The 14177-nt window shown below is 40.9% G+C and overlaps 1 protein-coding gene across 5 annotated transcripts in view; it reads right to left on the bottom strand.

Annotated features, from left to right (window-relative positions):
• Positions 1-14177, bottom strand: part of ZMIZ1 (zinc finger MIZ-type containing 1) — a 294102-nt gene that overhangs the window by 87559 nt on the left and 192366 nt on the right. Inside the window, exon 1 of one of the 5 annotated variants that reach the window (XM_031052159.2) lies at positions 3114-3207. The exons of the other annotated variants lie outside the window; for them this stretch is intronic. The gene's annotated coding sequence lies outside the window, so the exon portion shown is untranslated. Of the gene's footprint in view, positions 1-3113; positions 3208-14177 lie in introns of those variants that run through there. 5 annotated transcript variants of the gene reach the window in all.

Below are 14177 nucleotides of genomic sequence, written 5' to 3'. Positions count from 1 at the left end.
AACGTCCCTTTTGCTCGTATCCTGGTCATGAGAAAGCAGCCTCGTGTTGTCACAGCCCCAGTGACAACTGAGGAGAACATGGGAACTTCTGTGTCCTCAGCTTACCTTGTGACACATAAAACCACTACGCTCTTGTGTTAGTTACATATCTTTTAATCTGGGGGGCTTTGGGAGGTTGGATTCAGAGACTCTCAATCTAATTGCCACAGTAATTTTTCATGGCAAAAGCAGGCCTGTCTTGCCAGACCATTCTAAATCATCTCACTGTAATTGATGACATACCTGTTAACAACACATTGTTTCTTATTTGAACCCAAAGTATCCTCTATTATTTTCTGTTTGTTTGCACATTTCTCTGCCTTGTAACCAACAAATATCCTCTGTGCAGTACATGGGGACAAGCTTTCTTGGTTGTTCCTGAAGCATCCGGCAGAAGGGTTCCAGGCCTAACTGCTCCTTTTGGCACTAGAAATACCGATCAGAGAGCATGTGTTTCACAGAAGCAACACTTCTGCAAGGACCACTGAGACACTGACATGCACAGATATGACATTTGTGCCCATTCTACTACAGCCTACACAAGATCAAAAGCTTAAGTTTCAAATCTCTCTTATGATCAGTATTTTCAATTGCTACCATGCTACCTTACACATTCAGATGACTTTACAAGAGAAATCTCACTGCATTTGCAGACGTATTTCCCCATAGATTTTCTGATGGCTCTTCCACAGAAGGGGGAACAACTGGGGTGGGTGGGAATCAAATTAAAGTTAAGCAATTTTTTACAAATCAAAATTTTACTCATAAATTCAAAACTGAGCCTCTGGTGACACTCTTCTGTTGGCTTAAACCCAAACTGAAGCGTTACTGAGTTCTGAAGTAGATTTACATAAAACCAAACTTTTGTTCACAAGTTCTACTGCACTTCAGCTGCCATCTTGATTTAAATGCTAAGCAAAAAGAGGAACAAAATCCTGCTTAGCAGATCGGTGACAGCACAGAGGAGACATGCTACTACTTGACTGAGAGGAGCTTCTACTTCTATGCACGATTAGCTGCCGCTAATTATGTTATCAATGTAACTGTAATAAAGTTCTAACTTAAGAACAAATTAAAGGAAATATTAGGTAACTTAGAACAGCTTTAGCTGGATCTTAATTTTATGTACTCAGAATCCAGGTAATGTTTCAGCCATGCTAACTGTTTTTCTCAGGTCACTCCAGCCTAATGACCTGGTTCCCTTAACCTGATTGAGACATGATTTCTTGAATGAAATAATGTCTCCACAGTAATTTTTCTCTCCAAAACATACAGGTTTGCAGAAACAACATCATCTTCTGTAATTTTACGAGACAAGCTATGTTGTTGTCATAAAAAGGGATTCAAACTGGCCAGTTCACCCCATGAGGACTGTCTATTGAGAGTATTTATTGCATCAAAAGTTGACAGATGCTATGGGATTTTCAGCCAGATCTTACAATGGGTGCATCTGAACTCAGGGGAAGTAGTTTGTATGACTGAACTCAACACTTGTTTTGATAGTTATTTCAGCGGACACAGGATCACTGACTCTACTTTAGGCAAAGTCTATTTCTTCTTATGCAGTGATTTTACTGATCCAAGAGCTGCTGTCTACAACAGCAAGTCTCTTCCCCCAACAAACCATGCTGTCAATGGCAAAGTTGTGAACACTGAAGCTGTACAGATTCCTCGCCTTTCATTTTTGTTGTACATTAACAAACCATTTTATTCAGTCTTATGTTATTATCTGCTTTAATACAACTAATCAAATCAAAACATAAACCCTCATTCCAAATTCCAGGCTGGTATCACTACTTTAAAACTTCCTGAAAACTCCATAAATCATATGCAAATTAAATATATTTTTGGTTTTTACACAGGCAAAGAGATAAACTCGTAACTACTCAGAGCACAAGGGATAAACATGTCAACTTGAATACTCGACACTGCCACTGATTCTAATACTTCTTTGGGATCTTTGAGACTGCTTGCCATAGATGTGAGTTCTGCATGGCAAGGTCTTCATAACGGCAGGAAAAATGAAATGGTGGCAGCAGTATTGCCACTGCTGTTCGCAGAACAGCTCCTCACGTTTTGTCAGTGCCAGCCAGGCTCAAGTTTGATAATTGCTGTTACATTTTGGTTTTATGGTGGCAGATATAAGAAGTAAGATTCCTGTGAGGTGTAAGCGGTTCACCCCTAAAGCAGCAATATGGTAAAGTCCAGCTAAATGAGCAAACCGTGAATCTCCTTCTCGCAGCTCTCCCCGCATCTGCGTGCGAACCCGTCCCAGTTTCCCTGCCTGCTGCCTGCCATCCCTGTGACAACATGCAGCACTGCCTTACCCACAATGCACCCTCGCGCTGGCACACACACCCGCCCGGCGCACACACACCACACACTCACGCTCTCCCAGTCAGCCCGAGGCGACAACGCACACACTCACACTCGCGTCGCCACTTACACACGCAGAGCCCCCCTCCCGCCGAGGAAGCCAACTTACCCCCAAGTTACATCTCATTCAAAAGCCTAGTCCTCCTCTGCAGCCGCCTCGGCTCGCCTGCCTCCCTTCTGCTGCAGAGAAAGGCCACAGATGTCTGCGAACACTTCTAGGCAGAGCCCAGCCAGTGCAGAACAAAGGCAGTCGGGGTTGCCTTCATCTCGGCACAAGGCAGCCAGTAGCTATTTTCAAGCTTGTTCGCTCTCCCCCCTCTGAGGGCACCCTGCTCTGTTTCTCCCTCTCTCTCTCCTCTTTGCCTGTCCAGCTACTGCACAACACACATCAATTATTCATTGCTTGTCTCCCGGTTTCCAGGCAAAACCAATCACAGATGGAGTCTTGCTAATGGGCTCATGCCGTACTTGCCAACAGGCTATTTGTGCTCAAGCTACAACCCTCTAGAGACAATAAAGAGAATCAGGTTAAGCTTTAAAACTTCACACGTACGCGAACAGACCTAAACCGGCAATATACATGTAAGCATCCCTATGACATTGCTTAGGAGTACGTCTTCAGCACACAGCATGGCAGAAGGCTGCTTTAAATCTTCTGAAAGGCTTTTAAGAAAATCAAACACTCAGAAAAATCTCACCTCAGCTGCATGTTACTGATAGTGATGGTTTTCTTTTCTGCCTCTAGTGATCCATCTCTTGCTTTCCCATTACACCTCTCCCTCCTTCTCCCATACTCATGCACGCACACACACACACGCACGCACACGCAGCCACTTTGCCAGAAGGAAGAGAGAGAAAGAGAGGAGGAAAAAAAAATACACCCAGGCAGCTCACATTTCAAACTTGCAAGGAGGGGTGGTGCTTAAAACGCGAGGACAAAGCCTCTCTCTCTGGCACCCGGCCACAACACTAAAATAAATCCCCCCGATCAATTAATTGGCAGCAACACTTGTTCGAGCTCGCGTAACAAACCGCTGAGGGCACCGGGGCTCAAAAGTCTTTAGATTTGAGGAGTCTTCCGCACTTGTTTCCCCCCTACCCTGTTTGCTGAATGCTGTTGACTAAATCCATCAAACTAGTCATGCTAATTAACGTTCGGAGCAGCCCCGGCGGCGGCGGAGCAGCCCCGGCTCGGGCAGCCCCCGTGGACAGCAGTTTCCTTCCGGACCGGCCGCCGCCCCGCGCCGGGCAGGAGGCACCGGCGAGGCCGGGCCCGCAGCGGGCGGGTGGCGGAGCGGCGGCTCCGGCTGCAGTCCCGAGGGTGACCAGCACCGGGGGTTCGTCCGCGGGGAGCGCAGCGAGGCCGCTCGGCGCAGAGACAACCCGCGGCCGAGGGAAACTGAGGCACGCAGGCGGTCAGGGGCTGCCGCCGGAGCCGCTGCTGCTGCCGGGATTGTCGTGCTCGGGCTCTCGCTTGGGATAGGTTTAATGAGTTCAGACCTGCACCTCAGCCGGCCGCCCTCTGCCCCGAATAGCATCACCCTTTCCCACGCCACTCCGAGCTCAGCGCTGCCCAGGGAAGAGTTTTCAACAAGTTTCACAGATCAGACTGTACCTCAACGCAACCTTTAGTGGACAGCGTTTCAGCTGTCAGTGTCAAAGAACAGAACAGGAAGCTAATGTGACATTTTCTTTTGCTCGCTCTCAGAGGGAAAACTGGCAGTTTAAGTTGTGGCCAGTCGAACACCAGCCTTTTCCTGCCAACCTCCTGCGGTGTGGAGCCACTTCCTTCCCCGGCGCAACCTGCACGAAGTACCTCCACCTCTTAAAGGCGCACCCGGCCCTTTCGCAGATCAGCCAGTCTGCAGGCTCCAGCGAAAACCCAAACACAACATAGCAGCAAAAAGGAGGGATTAAACAAAAGAATATCAGCTCCCCAGCAAAATTCCTTCAGAGAAAAATTGGCCCCAGCTTTCCTCGCCATGCTTACAGTCACAAACACCTTAGCAGATAGAGTCTGCAACATGACAGATTGGAGCAACAAACTATCACAGATATCAAAGAGCAGCTCTTCTCCGAAAAATTATTCCATTAAAAAAGCATTGTCAAATTTCATGTTTCTCTCTTTTTTTTTCTTTTTTTTATTCCCAGGGAACCCACTTCAAACAAGTGAAAGGTAAGTGTGCTTTTCCCCTAACTTCCACTCCTGACGAGTGATGAGCTCAAGGTCAGCCTTGTCAGACAGGGTTATTGCTTTCTCTCCTCAGCTGTCAGACTAAGCAGTATTGCAAACCAAATCCTGCATAACACTTGGGCAACCTCAGAGCTGTACCAGCCTGACCAGAGGAAGACTCCTGACAACATGGCTGCTACAGGTGGTACAAAGCACAGTGCGGGCCGGTACCGAAAGCTCGTGGGCTGTCCGTACTGTGGGCAGGCCTTCAGCTGGGTCCACAGAGGGCGAGGTGGACCCACACGGGGCTGCTGGAACAAAATGTACTTCCCATTGCACCTGATCAAATCTGAGATTCAGTCACAGAAAAGTACAGAACCTCTTGCAACTGTTTGTATCACCTTTCAGAGTGGACGGATGCTTTAAAGAGACTTAAATTACCCAGCTGGGCTGGCAGAAGAGGTAACAGCAAGCAGGAGTTTAGAGGACTGGCAAAGCAGTAAAGAGAAGTGTGTTGATAATGCCAAGCAAGGACCAAAGTCCCTACTAACGTAACTTCACTGAGTACAGACTTGGGGGATGTGAATGACATTTATAACTGATTGTAAGTCATTATCAATTTTAAACAAACACAGAATGCACAATTTTGTGCTTGTTTCAGGTTTTACTAGATTTACAAAATCCATAAGCTATGATGGTGGCATCTTATATTTTGAAAAGACACACAAAGCATCAACAAGAACATATCAGGCAGTTGCAAGGTCCTAAATACTGAGACTGACTCTTTCCTCACACAAGCCTCAATGAAACATTATATTCTGAGGGAAAAATATTTTTATTATTTCCATATAGAAAACTTTTATTACCCAGTATCCTATGTTTTTCTCCCTAAATACCACCATAAGTAAGAGGACTGACTTTTTCCTTCTTTGCAATTAAACGCTCTTTCTAGCGTACCAGTGTAAGTTTCTCTTTTCAGCTGCCTGTCTTTTCAGCGGAAGTGGTTTAGAGTAGACAAATCACTTATCTAAAAATTATGTACTTACTTCTCCTTTGACAAATCTTCAGCAGGTTTCTAATCCCACCCTGCCACTTGAAATATCACTTTCTGTGATGACATTTGAGTCACAGTTGTCAGAAGCATCAGGCTCTGTAGTTAAATGGATTAAATGACACTTCATAGCATGCAGTATTTTGAAGAAGGAGTGGTTTATCATTTGTAGAAATTAATCATAACAGTTTTTTCTCTAGGGCAAATTCCCAATCATTTTTAAAGATTACTATGTTTAAGCCCCACTGACAGCAGTATGTCAAATTACATCACAGGGAAGGTTATCTCAGGCAGCGATTACTATTAACAAGAAGCACTGAAGACATCTACTACTGGGAGGAGTAGGTCCGCACTGGGAAGCACCTGTTAGATGCAGCAGTGGAAGAGCAGACTCTTTGGATGTGCTTTGTGCGGCTCTGTGGACCCTCAGGGATCCCATTGTCCAGTGCTGTGCCTGAACTGCTGCTCTCCCATGGGGACAATGAGATGCTCAGCCAAGCAGGGGAGGTGGGCTGAGGTTGGGGCATTGTTCAGTCCTACAGGGGGGAAAGAGGAAACACTTATTTGGGCCACCTCTAGCTGATTAATGAGATGAATTCAAAGCCACATTTACCTCAAAATGGGAGGCAGCATTTGTCTGTTTAATGCATGTTGTCAATGCCAAGTGATACTACTGATCAGTCTTCTCCAGTCTTACTCCTGTCAGTTACTGCTTGGCAAAGAAACACACCACCAGCACATCCATGTGGTACTGCCCTTTGCTCTCCATGAAAGATGCTTCTCTTTCAAACATTGTATTTTAAAAAAGTTAGAAGTCAAGTCTTAAGGCACGATGGTGCAAGAGACCTGTATGTCCATGGAATACCGATTTGTATGGCAAACAAGATAACAATGTGGATAGATTTGTACGCTCAGGTGCCTTTGACTGCTCAACATAAATGGTGTGATGCTTATCTTCAACAGGTTCAAGTGAGATAGCCTTTGCTGCTCTACCTCCTTGCCCCTCTTTGGTGATATTGCAAATCTACATACATGAATACCTGTAATAAAGACACAGACCACCAAGAGAAGAAGAAAGAAAGGGTGCAGAGGGGTGGAGATCAAATCCCCATTCAGATACTTCAGTATCAAGTAGACTGTACAAGGGGTGGGGGGATACCATCATGTTCTACTGTAATTTCATATGAGAGGTGCACAGAGAAAAAAGCAGAAAAGTAGTTTAGAGAAAGAAAACTGAAGGGGTAAGGAAAGTAGCTGTAATACCAGTTATTGCCCACTGAGTCATAATATAACCCCTTAGCAATGCAAATTTTCTATGACCAAAGATTTAAAGATTTATCCTGGGGACTGATCTCTATTCATCAGGGTTTTGCTCCATTGCCGAACACAGCAGGCTAGTTCCTTACAACATTTGCTTAGAGCAGGTTATTTGGCCAAGAATTAGCTCCCTGGATATGTATATATTTTACTGTTGATTCAAAGGATTCAAAAAACTCTTTAGAAGGCTTACAATTACATAGCTGAAATACATGGAATACATGGATCAGTGGCCTTATGGATTTTTCCTAATGTTTCACAGTAGGTAGAGTCAGTTGAAACTTATAAATCACAGGGCTGCTTCCCAGTTAGAAATCAACCATGTACTGGGGGGAAAAATAATCCTTTGAGTGCATCAAGTGTCTTTCATGCATGACACATTTTTCCAGAATCAAACCAACTCCATCCAGAGAGAGGTGTGAGAAGAAAACCCACTGTAAAAAACAAACTAAAAATAAGGGACTCATAAATTTTATGAGTTTTTAGTCCTGCCTCGGTTAAGTCACAGATTACTCCATTGCAGAGACTACTATGACTGAAGTATCCACCTTGGGGCCTTCTTTATAAAACAAAGGTAGGAAAGTTACAAAATGTAACAACACAGTATTTCCTTTTCTCCTGCCACTCATGACCAGTGTTACATGTGCCATTGGTAGCTAAATGTTTTGACACACCTGGATACACTAAATGCTGTTTTCCATGTGCACAACTATCCCAAATGAGACGCTCAAACCTTCTGAAAGAGATTTAAGCCCTATTTTATTTTCAAAGCCATGGAAATGTTCATGTTCTTGTTACTTCATGAAAACTTGTTCCTTCAAACCTATACACCAGCTCAGGATAGGCCTGTGGGTTCTGCCATGAGAAACATCTCTGTCAACTGCCATAATCTTTAGGAAAGTAGGTCTACCTTAAATCCATCTAATAAGAGGTAATGTCATGGTTTTCTAATCTCTATTTCCTTCCTTCCTTTCTTTCTTTCTTCCTCCCTTCCTTCCTCCCTCTCTTCCTTCCTTCGACGAAATGTTTTTATGATATTCAGGAAAACAAAAACATCTATAAAATTACAATGAAATACAAGAGGAGGGGAACCCCAGAATTAGAAAGTGAAGCCACATTCATCATGTTTGTATCTTTGGTTCTTGCCACAGCTATACTTTTATAGAAAACTGAGAAGCAAAAGTAACCAAACCATGAAGAAATAAAGAATAAAGTACACTAAGGAAAAATCACACCTGTAATGTTGGATGACAGTCAGAAGAGAAGCTTTACAGAACTAAAAGAGAAATCCCTCCACAATGACAACATCAGTTCAGAGTTGTCTCCAGCACTATTTCACCTGCAGCACAGCTACTGCCACTGCCTTCTCCCACCCCAACTTGTCCATTAGGCAACTCTAAGGACAGATGGAACATACCCCACCTGTGATGCTCTGCCCATCTTTTACTGCATCTGTTTTGCTACAAATAATAAGATGTTTAAAACATGTGGAAGTGCTGTTATTTTCCCAAATTTTAGAGATGTCTTAGCTTTTAGATACTTCCACTCAAACTCCTTGGTAGAAATGGAGCACAGCAGAAATGCCTTCAGTGCTCATCTCACTTTCACTACATCTGAACTAGAGTTCATGACAGCTCTTCTAACAAATCAGAAAGAGAAATTAACTGAAGTCCCTTCCATATTAAATCCAGTTTTTCAGCATGATTAAGTGGATTTCTGACACATTTTTCATAAACTTTTGATTAAATATCTTTATACCACGCCTTCCAAACTGCCCAACTTTCCTCATATAGTGTAGACACTTTCGGCCTGCTACCACTTTGGGGGAACATCTCATAAACTTTTCTTTAGATTTCAAGCTACTCTTTTAGCATTCTTAGCATTTTTGAGGTACTTAAGATTATATTATTAGTAAAAAAATTGTTTTTTTTAATTGTTTTTTTTATTATTTTTGATAGTTTTATTTTATTGTTTTTATTGGGTGTGCAGCCATTCATATCTGAAGCCCCACCTCTGGCAAGCTGTGGGTTAACTACAGTTAAGTTTCCTCTCTCCCCTTCTTACCTGATCAAGGGGATAAGGAGGCAGCTCTGAAGACAGCAATCTAATCAGGTCTAACTGAAAGAAGGCAGAGAACTATCAGAAATGCAGCTTGTGAGGCTGTGTAGGACTAAAGGCATGCAAAAGAGTAAAAGAAAACTGAAGCTTGTAAAGTAGAAGCCCTGCTAATGCTCCTGGACATGCCTTTTTTCCCAACCCTGTCCTTGAAGTGGTGCTGTGGGCTGGGCTGCTCAGGCTTTCTGAGGAGCAGCTTAATTTGAGTTGTCCTCCCCTCTACATAATCTTGTTGGCCCCATTTTATTGAGCTGCCCCTAATCCAAAACTGATTTTGAGAGGAAAACCTAGGCTGTTAGTTTATATCCTTTTTTAATTATTATCTTTAAAAAACAATCCACTAAAATATGGAAGGTATCAGTAGTGAGGATTATGTGATACGAACATCATGAATGGGACATCAATTCAATAAAAGAAGATAGGTCCTTCATTAGCCACAGTACTTACACTCTATACATAAGAAAATTAATAACTGAGCTATTTTTTCTGTGCTACAAGTGAATTGTGAGAGCATTCAAATAAGAAAGCTGAGAAGCAGTGAATAATTAATAATAATAATAATATTAATAATAATGAAAACAACACTGAATGTCACTTTCTCCAAGACAACTGTGGAAGTCTAGAAAGCCATTAAAAGTGCATACAGACGTTTAATGATGCCATATCTAACATATGAGAGGTTACACAAATAAACAAATAGAGAAAAGCCCAAAGTTACAAATTAAAAGAAAAGTTACAAATTGGTGGCTATGCATCACTGTCTTGGCAAGCTTCCATTCTGGAATACAAAGACATTCATCATTTGGAGGCCAGCTCATGCTTCTAGCTTTGTATTTAAACAAATCCATGTACCATCATCATACACTTTTTAGATCAATCTGCCAGAAAGCCATACAGAGTTATTTTTAGCAATCTGTGAGATAAACTACAGTTTAGCTTGCAAAGTGGCCTAATAAGGCAAAATGCTCTTGGTGAAGACCAAATGCAGTCACTGTCACTCTCCCCCTCCTGATACACTACTCAATCTCTGCAAGCATCCGTTAATTTTCCCTGCTTACTGTGGAGGGTTACTGCATTAGCAATAATGAGACAGGACTAGAGGGATCTTTATCATTTTGTCTGTTTTGATAATCAAATATACCGTGATTTCAGAAGAATGGAAATGCTCTGAAATGAAAGTGGTTTTGGTCAGATTTGTCAAGGAAACATTTTGGTAGACAATAATTTTAAGAGAAACAACAGCTTAATATTGGTTTTTGCTTTCAGAAACTTGCAAACAGGTTCTCAGTCAACTCCAAATATTTCAAGGTCTCATGTTACTTCAGTGCCATGTTCCTTTCCACCATGCTGGCAGTGCAACAAAGCTTTAAAGTGGGAGTGTATGTATTTATAAGTATTAGCAAGGATCTTCTTATAACCTAAAGATGTTCCAAAATCCATTAGATAGCTTAGAATCTGAGAAAAGTACTAATTTTGACAAGTTGCTGCTTGGAGGGGCAGGGCAGAATAATTCTGTAACAATTTATACGAGCAAGATTAAACACAGCAATTAACATAGGCTTTTATCTTTAATAATTATTCATATACCTGTTTAGCTGATTATAAGTCATAGCTCCAGGCTGTCTGCCTGCACTGCTAGGACACAGAGAGCAACCTCTGCTAAATTGACTCCACTGGCTGTGCTCATGCTGCAAGAACTGTTTTCAAGGACAGATGTACAATGTTATATGGGTAAAGAGATGAGCAAATTAAAGATGGGTGATCTGTCAGGAAAAGGACTGAAGAACTTGTGTCAGCATTTCCCCACATTAATAGGATCTCAGACTTTTAACCGTTTAACACCTATCACTTAAAGAAACACTTTTCTCATATAGATAGCACATTTGCATCTTCTCAAATAAAGTCATGAAAACACAATCGCCCAGAACAAATACAAGGGCATGCACTATAGATAAACATATATCTATATATAGATGCCCAGGAATTCATTAAGAGCTTTTAATCCTTCTTAAACTGTGATTAATTTTAAAGCACCATAGCTTGTACGTTAAAAAAGCTGAGAACAGTAGAACATGAAGTTACCAAAACGTATTACTGCTGCACAACACAAAAGTTATCCTTCAATGTTGGCTCACCAATAAACATTTAGCACTTTCCTACCAAAAAGTTACACTGACATTTTTGATTTTTATTCATATTTATTCTGCGTATTTCTGTTTAAAGCAGTATATGTATTTCTTTAAAGGAGGCTGAAAGTCTTTCAGACCTACTCTGCTCTGAGAAATATTTAGCAGTACAGCCACAGAACAGAGCTACACTGGCAGCTCCTACCAAGTGTAGATACAGTTCATATTGGCAAGAGGCCGTGTCCTATATTGCCTTGATTGGCTTCTCATTGAAACTAAGTTTACAATCAAGGATTATGCGATCTCGCTAACAGAGGGCTTCTGGCATGTAAATGAATACATCTTATTTTACTAGAGCATTTCTAGCGTAGAGCTAGTCTACTTTGAGACTAAGAGCAAGTCTACACCTTGCAATGTTCACACTTCCAAGATTTTTTAATAACTTCATCCATCTGTTAAATAATTTACATTCTGTTAGAATATGCAGCAATAATATGGCTATGAAAATATACATTTCCATAACCTGGAAACTATCCATCAGTGTTTAACACTATTTCTTACTTCTCTCCTGCAATGCTGCATGGAGAGTTTCACAAAAGTAGTGCTTTAATGATGTACAGGCAACAGAAAGGAATCTTGACTGTAAGAAACACTTTGAAATAACTTAAGTAAGAAACCTCCCACTGTGAATGACAGGAACTTCCCTTTTCTTTATCAATATGCAACAGATTAGCCTTTCTGTCCACTACATACAACTCATTGCTTTGGTGGCTGTTCAGTTCTCTTCATTGAGAACTGAATAGTTCAAGACAAATGCTTTAGGATGGGAGATTTGATGATGACCTATTTACCTTGAAGCCTTCAGGGTGAAACATAAGAATTTTGCATGTTACCTTAAGCTCTAAGTATGGTTTTGCTTTTTGTTTCATATTGAAATGCATTGGTAAGTCATATTTAAATCCATTGGCAAGTAAACATTAGAGCTAAACATGTTCTTCAAAATTTTAACTAGAAAACTGCATTTTTAATCAGTTAATTTCTTTTCATTTTTTAAAGTACTCAGACAATACACACTGAAGCATCTCCCCTACAGAAGCTGAAATGAAAGTTCAGCTTGTGAGCCTGACTTAAATGAAGAAGTACAATCTGGAAAAGACACTAGAAATTAAAATTTTGGATACTTCAACTTGAGAAAACATAATTGGATATGATTCTCCAGAAGTCCTATATCTCTTGCAGCTAAGAGTTAGGCATCTTCAACATATTTCCATTTGAGCATCCAAGAACTAACAAACTACAGGTCATTAACCTGCTTTGGGAATTGTGGCCTGTATCACCACAGCAATTAATTCTTGACCAAATGGTCACGTCAGCTCTCCAAACTATTTACTGACTATTGCACCTTTATCATCAACATTTTAAACTAAAAGTGATGGCACGTTATTTAAACAAGGCTTAATACATGTTAGTGTTACTCTGCAGGCCACTCATGTTGGTCTGGAGGACTGGTGCCTGGAAAACACAGTCTTTAAAATTATTTACATCAGAAGTCTTTCTTAAAAAGCTGTAATATACTTTCATACCTGCAAAGAAAAATCAGTAGATTCAAAGCAAACTGCTTATACCAAAGGTTGGAGGAGTTACAAAAGTAAAATTTCTTTTTACTTTGGGAAAGGGAATGGTAGACATATTTACAGAAATAAATGTCAGCAGAAGAGAGAATTTGCCTTATGCTTAAAGATAGTTCTGTGATGAGGGATTACTGATACTAAAGCATCATAAGGCAAGTACTTCCAAGAAGGAAAGATAAAGATCCTACAGTGCCTCACATTCCATCAAAACCATTTTTAACCATTTCCCATGCCAGACACAGGCCACTGACCCTGGTAGCAAACTACTTCAAGACCATGCCACAGGTTTCTTTTTCCACATGAGAACAGACTTTTTATTGCCTTCGCCATGAAAGCAACCATAATTTACTTCTTTTTGGGTTTTTTTCCCTCATTTTTGGTAGCAGTTCCTCTATGGAAAAGATTTTAGGAAGGATGGGAGTAGGTGATGACTCTTGCTTCAGTTTTGCTATTGGCTTCAAGAGGAACAAGATAACACTTCTAATTCAGTTTACCTCTATTGATCTGTGCGCCCTCCACCAGCCTCAGTATGAAAGAAACCTGACACATACACACACACATTCTTGTTTTTTTCTGTTGCAACTTAATTTGAATTACTGAATATGGCTTCCAAACTAAAGTAATGGATCAGTTAGGAAAATTATGAAATACATTTAAATTTGGATTTACTTAAAACAAACCCAAAACAACAGAAAAAAGCCCATTCACATATACAAGTAGTTCCTATACTCCAGGAGTATAAAAAATCCCATCAATTTATAATGCGCTGAAAAAGAAAAAAGGAACATTGTTCAAACCAACATTTTGTTTTAAGTATCACCTCTGCCACAGGGAGAGTCAGTCAGGCTGAACATGTATGAGTTCAATGTAATTAATATTCATATGACTAATCACTGGGGTTACACCATTGCCCAGAGACGCAAGAAAGAGTAGACTCGCTTCATTAACAGAAATTATCAGTATTATTTGTTAACTTTTAGCTTTAAAAATACAACTAAATTCTTAAGACTTAGACACTGCCTCATATAACAGAATGAATGATTTATGGGCATTCAGCAAGAAAAAAAAGGCATGAATCCCTACAGAACACCACAGGAAGGCAAGTAATAACCCTAAACCTACTAAAATGTGGAACATAATTTACGTGATTCTTATGAAATATTTATGTTACTTTCAAAGTATTAACTGAGATATCTGATTTCATCAAAAACATCAAAACATTCTCTAAATAATTACATCAGATTAAAGAGCTGATATTTAAGTAACAATGCGCTTTGAGCGTAGTCATCCTGCAGGCAGAGGAATGCAAAGGTAAGAAAAAAACTGTGGGAAACCACTTCTGCGCTGTG

The sequence above is a fragment of the Melopsittacus undulatus genome, chromosome 8, assembly GCF_012275295.1.
Source record: "Melopsittacus undulatus isolate bMelUnd1 chromosome 8, bMelUnd1.mat.Z, whole genome shotgun sequence".
Lineage (NCBI taxonomy): Eukaryota > Metazoa > Chordata > Aves > Psittaciformes > Psittaculidae > Melopsittacus > Melopsittacus undulatus.
Note: the sequence above shows the minus strand (reverse complement) of the source record. Positions and strands in the feature narration are given on the sequence as shown.